A 10,398-nucleotide genomic window follows, 5' to 3' on the forward strand; every position below is an offset into this window, starting at 1 on the left:
CATTTATTTGTATCTTCATTTGTTGCATTATTAGGTTCGTGCGGGTTATGTTAATTTGTCCAATATTTGGATCGTGTACACGTATTAATCGTAATTCTCTTCTCATTAAAATCATTCATCATTAAACATTAGATTTGTATCACTATGAAAGTGTTCTGTTATAAATCTGAAATCCAACCCGGTTATCTTGTTACAACTGCTTGTTCTACAAGATTTAGAGGGAAAAGCATTAATTCAGCTTTTATCACTGTTAACGACGCAAATCCATAGGATAATGAGTCGTAAGGCATTCACACCGCTGCACGTTGAAGATATTTTATTGGGTGTGTGTCGATGCATGAAGTATTCACATAAACATGTTTGTATCTTGAATGCAGATTTCAGATTAACAAAAGGATTCCTTGCCATTATGTATCAGTTTTGAATGGGATATAGCTTAGATTCATTTTGTGAACACAGTGCCGTTAAAATCTTCCACAAACATGTACAATTAAAACATATATTTTATCCTTCAAAACCTGACATAAACTCATTGAAGGGCATCGTGTGAAGTAGCGGAATGACGCTTCAAACATACATAGCACGCCCAAGGTTAGCTAATACTTTTCTACAAAATCATGTCAATACTTAGAAATGTTCCTTTTAAGATTTTGTATTTGAATGCGGTGTTACGTCAAATCGATTCTGTACAGAGCAGCTAAGTAAATGGCGTCAAAGGACTAAATTCACCAATAGAAGACAAATATATCCCTGGCTTTGAGAATGGAAGGTCAAATGCACATTATCTTTCACAGGAGATCGACCACTTATCATGTTGCAAGATTTCTTGAAACACTTGGCTTTGTTTAATCAACTTCAGTATGACTTTACTCCCAAGTTTTGTTAGTCAAAGTTCTGGGCCTTATATATTTAGAGACACAATTAGAACAAAATGTAATTATATATTATAATATGTGGTTTTTGATATTTACATAAATAGTACAATTAGAACAATCCGCCTCGGATGCGGGAGGTCGTGGGTTCGATCCCCGGCCGAGTCATAACAAAGACTTACAAAAATGGTACTAACAGCTGCTTCGCTTGGCGCTCAGCATTAAGAGGTTAGTCTTAGGACTAGTCGGCCCGGTGTCAGGATAATGTGACTGGGTGGGACATCATGCTACATGTCTGCGGCATGATGCCCCAGTGCTAGACATCACTATAAACTGCCACATTGCAGACATCGTAGCGATATGACTGGAAAATTGTTAAAGCTACATTAAAAATCCAAATCACATCACATCACAACACACAATTAGAACAAAGGAATTATATATATATATATTTCCCTTGAGAAAGGAATGGGTAGATTCCTAAAACGCATGAGATGGTTTCACGTTAGTTTTAGGTTGACGTGTATCCGTTTGTCTTTTATATATACGATTTATTAACCAAACAAGTTAACAGTATAAGTTTGATTTTACCTTTGTGACCATTTTTAATAATTTTGTCAGGTTAAAGTCACGTGCCACTAAGCAGTGGATTTTTAAGTGACTTGGTAATAAATCAATATTTATAATGAAAAATTTTGTTTTTCAATGTCTACCATATAGCCATATGTGAAGTGGACTTATTGACATCTTAAACAATTTATGCTCTATGCAACAGTAAGATCAGAGTCAGTGCTGCATGTTAACTGGGTTAATACTACTAGTTGTTGCACTAGTTATTTTTCTGTAAGAATAAGATATGTTGTGTCCTTCACGACGAAATCTGTTTTGCGTAGCCTTGGCGAACCACGCCCTTGTTATTCCTTTCGTTATTTGTTAGCTGGGAAAACTCAAGGAATTTCTGGGTTTTAGTTGCAAGATGCTGTCATAATTTAATTATGTCCAATCTCCAAAGTATCTAGTTTCTGTATATTTATTGATTATTCTTTGCTATATAGAAAATCTTTTGTACAACTGGTTAATAATGACTAAATGAAGAAACAACTTTACCAAAGAAATAAGACACCTAAAAACGGTTACACTACAACCTATCAAACAGTATGTTTTTCTTGAACACTATCCTTTCTTTCACGTGGCGTAATCGTATCATACCGTTATGCTGTCCTTTGCAAATCTTCGAGACTGTACGGTCATTTGGTTCTTTCTTTAAAAGTCTAACTATCCTAATCCTAGTTCTCACTTGTGAATAGTTTCCAATTTGTTTGCCAAGTTCAATTTATGTAGACCGTTGGACTTTTTATGTTTGTCTTTGGCAGCTATCAAATAATTACATTTAAAAGTTAGCTGACGGTATTTCAAGAAGTTAAGCAGGATAAATGAAACTTATATTTCAGTCATACTTTGAATGGTGAAAGCATGACGCTTTCTGAAGATTATAAAGGTGACTCATTTTAGGATTGTTAACTTCATCAACATCGAAACTGTGCTAACATGACTGCCTCTTCTGCCTATGTGTACACAATTGCCTTTGTTAGAACAATTGCCTTTGTTAGCACACATAGTTTCTGCTAGCACACACTGCCTATGTGGGCACAATTGCCTATGTTCACACATTTGTCTTTGTTAGCACACGTTGCTTCTGCTAAAACACACTACCTCTGCTAGCACACATTGCTTCTGTAGGCACACATTGCCTCTGCTAACACACACCGTATCGGTTAGCACACATTCCCTCTGTAAGCACATATTGCTCCTGCTAGCACACACCGCCTCCATTAGCAGCTAATGCCTCTGTTAGCGAATAATTCCTCTCTTAGAACACACTGCCTCTGTCAGCACAAAATTCATCTGTTGACACACACTGCTTCTGTTGGCACACTATGCCTCTGATTTGATCCAGAATATAATTTTTTAAATTGTTTTTAATTATCGACTTTATTGTACCGTAGGCAGACACTCCTACCACCAATGTTGTGTTAGCAATGCCTGCCAGAGGCACATGTACATCAACAACAAAAACATCAGCACATGTTTGTTTGTTAAGCATTTTCCTTGTTTTCAGATTCTATATTTTATATTGTCTTTTTAAATTACTTTGCATGTATGTAATACAATTTGCAGTTAATTCAGACAGAGAAAATTCAAACGTTTTAAATGACAAAAATCCAAAGAAGAATCAGAAGCCATATAATCATCTCTCATTTCATTTTGCCAACCATCTAAATGGTCGATTGGAAGAAATCTCATAATTATGTCGAAGTGTTGATATTTAAATATGATAATGGTCTTGAAAAAATAGCAGCTCTGGCGTTCATGAAGATTTCATATGTCTAATTAATTTCCATTTATTCGTTTTTCCAACATTTTTTGAGTTAAATGCTTACGTGTTTCTCTGTATGTTCCATTTGCAATAGTTACGTTGCTCAATCTATGTTTGCTCTCTTGCGGTTTCTGTAGAAATGAAATTATTGTTATATATGTTTTCAATAAGTTTTAATTATTTTTCAGGTTCTACTTGGAGTATTTCTTAATGATAAAATCATATTGTAAATGCAAAATACAACTATCTCTAAACAACCACAAACACATGGCGATTACTTAACTGTTAAGTGAGCACGCAACGGATGAAACTGTAAATGGAACTAATGATTTGGAGGCATCACGTAAAGGGGAGATTCCAGTCTTTCATGCCACTTGTTTAATGAAGACACAAGAGAAAGCGCCACACCAAAGGGAGATTCCAGTCTTTCATGCCACTTGTACAATGAAAACACAAAGGAAGGCGTCACACCAAGGGGAGATTCCAGTCTTTCATGCCACTTGTACAATGAAAACACAAGGGAAGGCGTCACACCAAGGGGAGATTCCAGTCTTTCATGCCACTTGTACAATGAAAACACAAGGGAAGGCATCACACCAAGGGGAGATTCCAGTCTTTCATGCCACTTGTACAATGAAAACACAAGGGAAGGCATCACACCAAGGGGAGATTCCAGTCTTTCATGCCACTTGTACAATGAAGACACAAGGGAAGTCATAACGCCAAGGGGAGATTCCAGTCTTTCATGCCACTTGTACAATGAAAACACAAGGGAAGGTCATGGGTTGAATACAATCAAGCTTAAAGAATGAAAACTTTCAAACACAAAACAAAACACTCTGGTGTGTCCAGATGGATGGTGGGAAGTCATTCTGATTAAACGTTAGATATAATTATTAAGAATTACAAGCATTAGGCATCGATACGAGGTCGTGTTCTATTGACCTTTTGACTCATCGGTTAAATCATATAGACATCATTTAGGCGTTCTAGATGTATACGTTGTTGCTGTTATAGGGTTTATCACCATTTTTCAGCACACGATAGACTATACATGGCGGCCAGTATTAATGGTGGAGGAAGAACCCGAGAAAACTCCTGGAAAGAACCATCTACCCAAGAGAAGCTACTGGCAAGCTTTCTCACATACCCACATTGGCCGAATCTGAGACTCGAACCCATGCGGACAGAGGGGATATGGCAGTGACCTCTAACGGAGAGCGCTTTAGACCACTCAGCCTCTCCGGGCCCCCTTTAAATGTATATGTGGTAATCAAATCAACTGACCTATAATTATGATCTGCTTTCCTTTTGACCTGCAATAACTGGAGTCATATTGGTCTACGGTGAGCGTTATGGTATCCCTCAATTAGCATTAGTAAATATCGACCAATTTTCTGGTTTAATTTCACTGAAATACTTCACATATAAGTCGTTATGGTTCTAATAAACCTCTCCACTGTAGATATTTTCTGTAGGTTGAAAAGCATGCAGTGCTTCCATTGTTCGGAAAATCCTAACATTCCTCTTGTAAAATTGTTTTTCCTCATCAAACTTTCACTTATCAGTTCTTTGCTTTTGAGTATTTATCTGAAAGCATCGTCTGCACCAATTACTTTTTTGTTTTCATCTTTTCAGCCCAAGTTTGTTTTAAGAAAATGTATAATTGCCAAAACTGATTTATATCCATTGCTGTATTGTTTATATCATTGCATGTGAAATAAAATTTATATAAAAAAAGGTCTCCTCATACTTGTCATCCACCTGACATACATACACTTTCTTGCAGGACAACACTTTTCTAGTTTGCTTGTGTAATGTATAAATAGATTGTTCAGTTAACCATTCTTTCAACTCAATTTATCTTTGTTGTTTAACTCAGTTTAATTTACTTTAACGTATGACTGATTATCACAGTGTGAATTTTGTAGATGTTTTCGCGTCACATTTAGCCACGGCCAGTGTTGTACATAGCAAGTTAAACTGACTAATGGGAAAGGTACCGTATTAATTCAATGGATTGCATTGGATTTAACATACCTGGCTTCGGGTATGATTGATTTTTAGATGGATAACGGTTAGACAGATAGACGAGGCAAAGTGAATTCGGGTTTAAGTAGCGGGAAAATGACCACTTGGAGATAATGCATAGACGATTTTGTACCTTTTGCACTAAGTGTCATAAAGTAAAATTATCCAGGAATTTTGTAACCGGGGTGGAATAAAGAATTATTCTAACTTTGAGTGTCGTGTGTTAATTTTCGGAAATTAGACCAATTTAATCCTGATTGGGTAAGCTAAATTAGAGGGTGTGTTTCCAAGAAGAATTTCAATGTTTTAAGTATTTCCATCGCAATAAAAGTTAGATCAACATTTACTGTGGAACTGGAAGATCTTGACTTCAATGAAGTTTGAAGTATTCTCTCATTATAAATTGTCCAAAAGAAGGGTGTCTGGAAGTCTGAGGGACACGGAACTTAAAGGTACAGTAAGATTATGCTACGTTGAGGTAAGCGAGTCTCGAAAGCATAAGGTTTGTCTCAATCTCATGCACTTTGGACTTTGATGTGAGTTGGTAATTATTTGAATTTATTTATTTTAAATTCATACATCAATTTTCCTTTGATGAGTTCGGAAAATAATATTTTGCATTAATTTGTCTTCATTGTTATATATTGTTTATTCTAAGAATTTCTTGCATTACTTTTCTGATACAAGTTTGACAGAATTGTGTGAATTTATCTGTCTTAAATTGTATGAATCATGTGGACTAGAAATGATATCACTATGTATGGAAATGTTATGCCAATCAATAAATTGTTTGCAAATATTGTAGTTAAGACATGAAGTGAATTTGGTTAATTTATTCGTATAATGAAGATGTGAATTCTATGAACCGAGAATCTACGGTATTAGCTTTGAAAGCGCCTGCCGGCCGACACTTGGTCCGGTTCGTGATGTATAGTCCAGATCAGGGCATAATAGTTTATTAAGAGGTCTAGATTATGTCATAGTTTAGTTAGGGATACTAAATAGCCGTTAGGGACATACCTTAATCTTCTGTACAAGGGTACGTGTTTCATTTGTCGGGCTGCTAAGTGATCCATATTAACCGTAGTTTCTGTTGAATTAAGATATGACGATATCTGACTTAACGGGAGAGTGTTTTAATGTTCGACCACAGAAGACAAAGTTGACAAATATTTAGGTTGTCTATCATTTATTTTAAATAGCTCCATATATCCACACATACCGTGGACAAATGGAGGTGGCAAACAAATCATGGTTGATGATTCGAAAGGAGGCTGGAGAGAGAGAGAGAGAGAGAGAGAGACAGACAGACAGACAGACAGAGAGAGAAGAGAAGAGAAGAGATGAAAAGAGAAAAGGAATACGTCGACTCTAACCTGTCGCCCACGTTGAATTTGGAATTAGAGGCAACCAACCAAGTTATTCTGGCATGCTGGGTAATTGAGTTCAATTGTTCACTCGATTTAATGCTGAAATTTGTCTGATCGGTTTAAACAGAACGGCTAAGTACAAGTTTTAAAATAAATTTGGTAATTTTACTTGTAAGAGAAAGTGTATCAGTTATATGTATTTTTCAGTTTCATTTGTTTATATTTTTATGTATATTTGATTTAATTTATATTTGATTTAATTTAATTCTTTGTTTATTATTTTTATTTTTTAAAATTCCATTACATGTTATAGTAATGTAATTTTGTTTACTGGAATTTGATATTTTCCAGAAATTAGTTTGACCTGACTGTTTTTTTTTTGCAAACACCTAATATTGGAACTTTGTATCTTAATGCTGACGTAGTTCCTGACCTTGATAAAGAAATAGTAAGAGTTTGAGTAAACAACTTTTTTAATTCATTCTTAGTGTGGGGTTGATAAGAGTGAAATCGAGGCTGAATGGGAGTACGTGATGTTAAGCATATGATGCTTCGATCTTGTTCTAGAAAGTGATCACGTGACCCTTATATGGGAATCTGTTTTGCGTCTTAAATTAATGTATAACCTTTTTCTATCGAAACTTTTGTCAGTTGGGCTTTTAGACACTTCGACGTCAAGGTGTAAATTCTGTTGTGACCAGTTTGAGTTGAAATTTTATTTTATGGAATTATTTATTTTCCCTGGGAATATTTAACTGCTCAAAGAGAATTCATGGACAAAGACATTTATTGAAATTTATTCTGAATTCAAACTCCGGAATATTATTATTATTTGTTGTTCAAAAAGAACTGTTGACACTTCAGTACTTTGCTGGCTACAGTATACGTCATCGCCTTCCATTTTGGATTTTCGTCGGGACTAGAATTCAAATTTATGAGAACAGTTTATTACGAGGACTTCTAATTTGTAATTCTTGGATTATTCTTGGATTATTTTTGGATTTGATTCTTAAAACCGTAGGTTCTTTTCCTCATTTTACCTTGCTTTTCTAGGGAAATAAATTATTTGCTAAATTTTACAAAAGCTTATTGTCTTAACTCTTTTCTTGTTGCGTTTATTAAGAGCCTAAACGTAACAATATTATTGATTAAATTGTTATATTATGCATACGGGGTTCGTGTCCTCTTAACATGTAAACAACAAAACTAGCTGCGAGTATGTTTATATGCCCTCTTAACGTGCAAACAACGCATCTAACTGAGAAAATGTTTATATTCTCTCGTAACCTGTTAATAATGCAACTAGCTTAGAGAGTATTTATATTCCCTCGTAAAGTGTAAACAACCCAGCTAGCTTTGAGTAAAAACCTAAACTTGTTAAACTTGAGAAATATTTATGCAGTCATTCTAAATGCTATTAAATTTAATATGTTGTAAATTTGTACCCTTATTTATGTCTTGTAGAAAATATTTGATATTAGGGTTTATAAACGTGTTCATATTCATAATGCCACAGTACCTTTTTATATAAATTATGTAAATACTATCCACTGGTCTTGCTGGTAAAGTTACTTTGTTATTAAAATTCTCATACTATATGGTGATCAGAAAAGCACGATTAGTCTTGATTCATTTTTGATTTTTCGAGTTCTGATATCATATACGGGTTATAAAAATACAATAACTGTGGTTAATATCTATCTATCTATCTATCTATCTGTCTGTCTGTCTGTCTGTTTGTCTGTTAATCTGTTTGTATGTCTGTCTGTCTATCTATCTTTAGGTCGCAATACTAATACTCTCTCTCTCTCTCTCTCTCTCTCTCTCTCTCTCTCTCTATATATATATATATATATATATATATATATATATATATATATATATATATATATATATATATATATATATATATATGTCACGGAATTGTGTATGAGTTATATCATATGTATATGTGATCAAAAATGTAGTCGGTTTTCGTTGCCGCGTACAGCGTCACCCGAGGGTGGTATATTTTTTCGGCTCTAGTTATTTCGAAATACTGAGCAAAGCTCAACCCATGCTGCATGTGCAAATTGCCTGCAGCGAAAACATAAGTACCTAGCTGCGCATATCTGTCACAGCTAGTATACATATAGAGCAAATTCTCTAAAAACGAATTACATTACGAATCTTGTCAGGAAGCTTACCCCTGCTTTAAGGATTTTTATTCTGTGATTCATTGTGATTGATTGTGATTTTCATACAAGGATCTCCAGGTATACTTTATCCTATATTTTGTAAGGTGACATTATTTATACTGTGTAAATTTTTGTTATCATTTTTTGTTTTTTGTTTGTTTTGCATTTTGGAAGTTTAAGGGTGTTTAGCCTCTATCAAATTAAGTGGGTAGTTTTTACAGCCCAAAATGGCAATGCCAACTAAAGAACAAACTGGAGGAAAGATTAAAAATTACTTTCCCACAGACTTAAAGAATGCAGACAGTGGAAGACTACTACTTGCGTATAGATCACCAGGGTGCCATGTGTTGGACCTTACAAGCTTTAATGAGGCAGAAAGGCCGCGCCCAGCCGAGATCCTACAGTACCTAATAGGCACGGGAACACAAACTAACGACATCAAAGGACTACAAAATGGTGGCAGAGGGCTATACTAACTCTTCGCAAAAGGAGGAAAGCCACTATATGACAATGATCAGACAATTGAGTTCATAGGCAAACCAGTGAATATCTACGCCCCGCCGCCCTTGATCAAGAAAATTGGTGATATAATGATAGATGTGCATTTTTCGGGACTCCCAATGGAAATACCGACGATCGAATTAACGAATAAACTGCAAAATAAGTACGGCATCAAAATCACTAATTCACAAATGGTCACATACTGAGGATTGCCCTCACTATACACAGGACTGGGGATAGTGAGCCTCACCCCGGAAGACGTAAAGAACCTGATACAGAAAGGCAGATTAACACTGTCCCAAAATCATATGTTGAAGCACTGTCCAGTTCAGTACCCAAGGGAACAGATACAGTGACTGAAAATATTCTAGTACAAGTACCAGAACCTGAACAAGATCTACAAGCTCACAATGACACTACAGGAAGCTCACAAGATAAATGGGAATTTGCTGACCAAACTAGCTCAGCAGAAAAGAAAAGGGCAAGAGCTAGAGACAGACAAATATAAAGAAAGAAGCAGGAAGTAAATCTGATAGAGAGACAGACAGCCCCCTTCTATGTCCTCGAAGAGACGCAAAAAACAGCAACACCACAAAATTTGGAGCAAACTCTTGACAATATACTGACAAGTCCAGATATATCGACTATTGAAGAGACAATGGACACAGACACTTCAAAGGAGCAACAAGTGGTAACAACAACAACTCAACCAAGACAAGAGCCTGCAACACCAACAATAACACAAAAAAGAAAACGGACATCATCAATGCCCAGAACACTGTCAGAAGAAGAGATTAATGACGAGTTTAGATCACCAGGAAACGAGACAAGCAAATCCAGAAAAGAAATAAAAGAAACAGAGCAAACAAGACGAACAGTCAGTCCCAATAGAGAAGATAAAAGAAGAACAATCAGCATCGAAGAATACAGGGCAAAAAATCTACCCACTAGCAAAATTGCAAAATAACTAAATAATGATTATGTAAACTAGAACCTTCTAACACAAAATAAAAACTTAACGACTACCCCATAGTCAAGATGGAGGAATCAAACCTGCAAATCCTAACTAT

This window comes from Sinohyriopsis cumingii, chromosome 2 (assembly GCF_028554795.1).
Source record: "Sinohyriopsis cumingii isolate HCF-2022 chromosome 2, ASM2855479v2, whole genome shotgun sequence".
NCBI classification, from domain to species: domain Eukaryota; kingdom Metazoa; phylum Mollusca; class Bivalvia; order Unionida; family Unionidae; genus Sinohyriopsis; species Sinohyriopsis cumingii.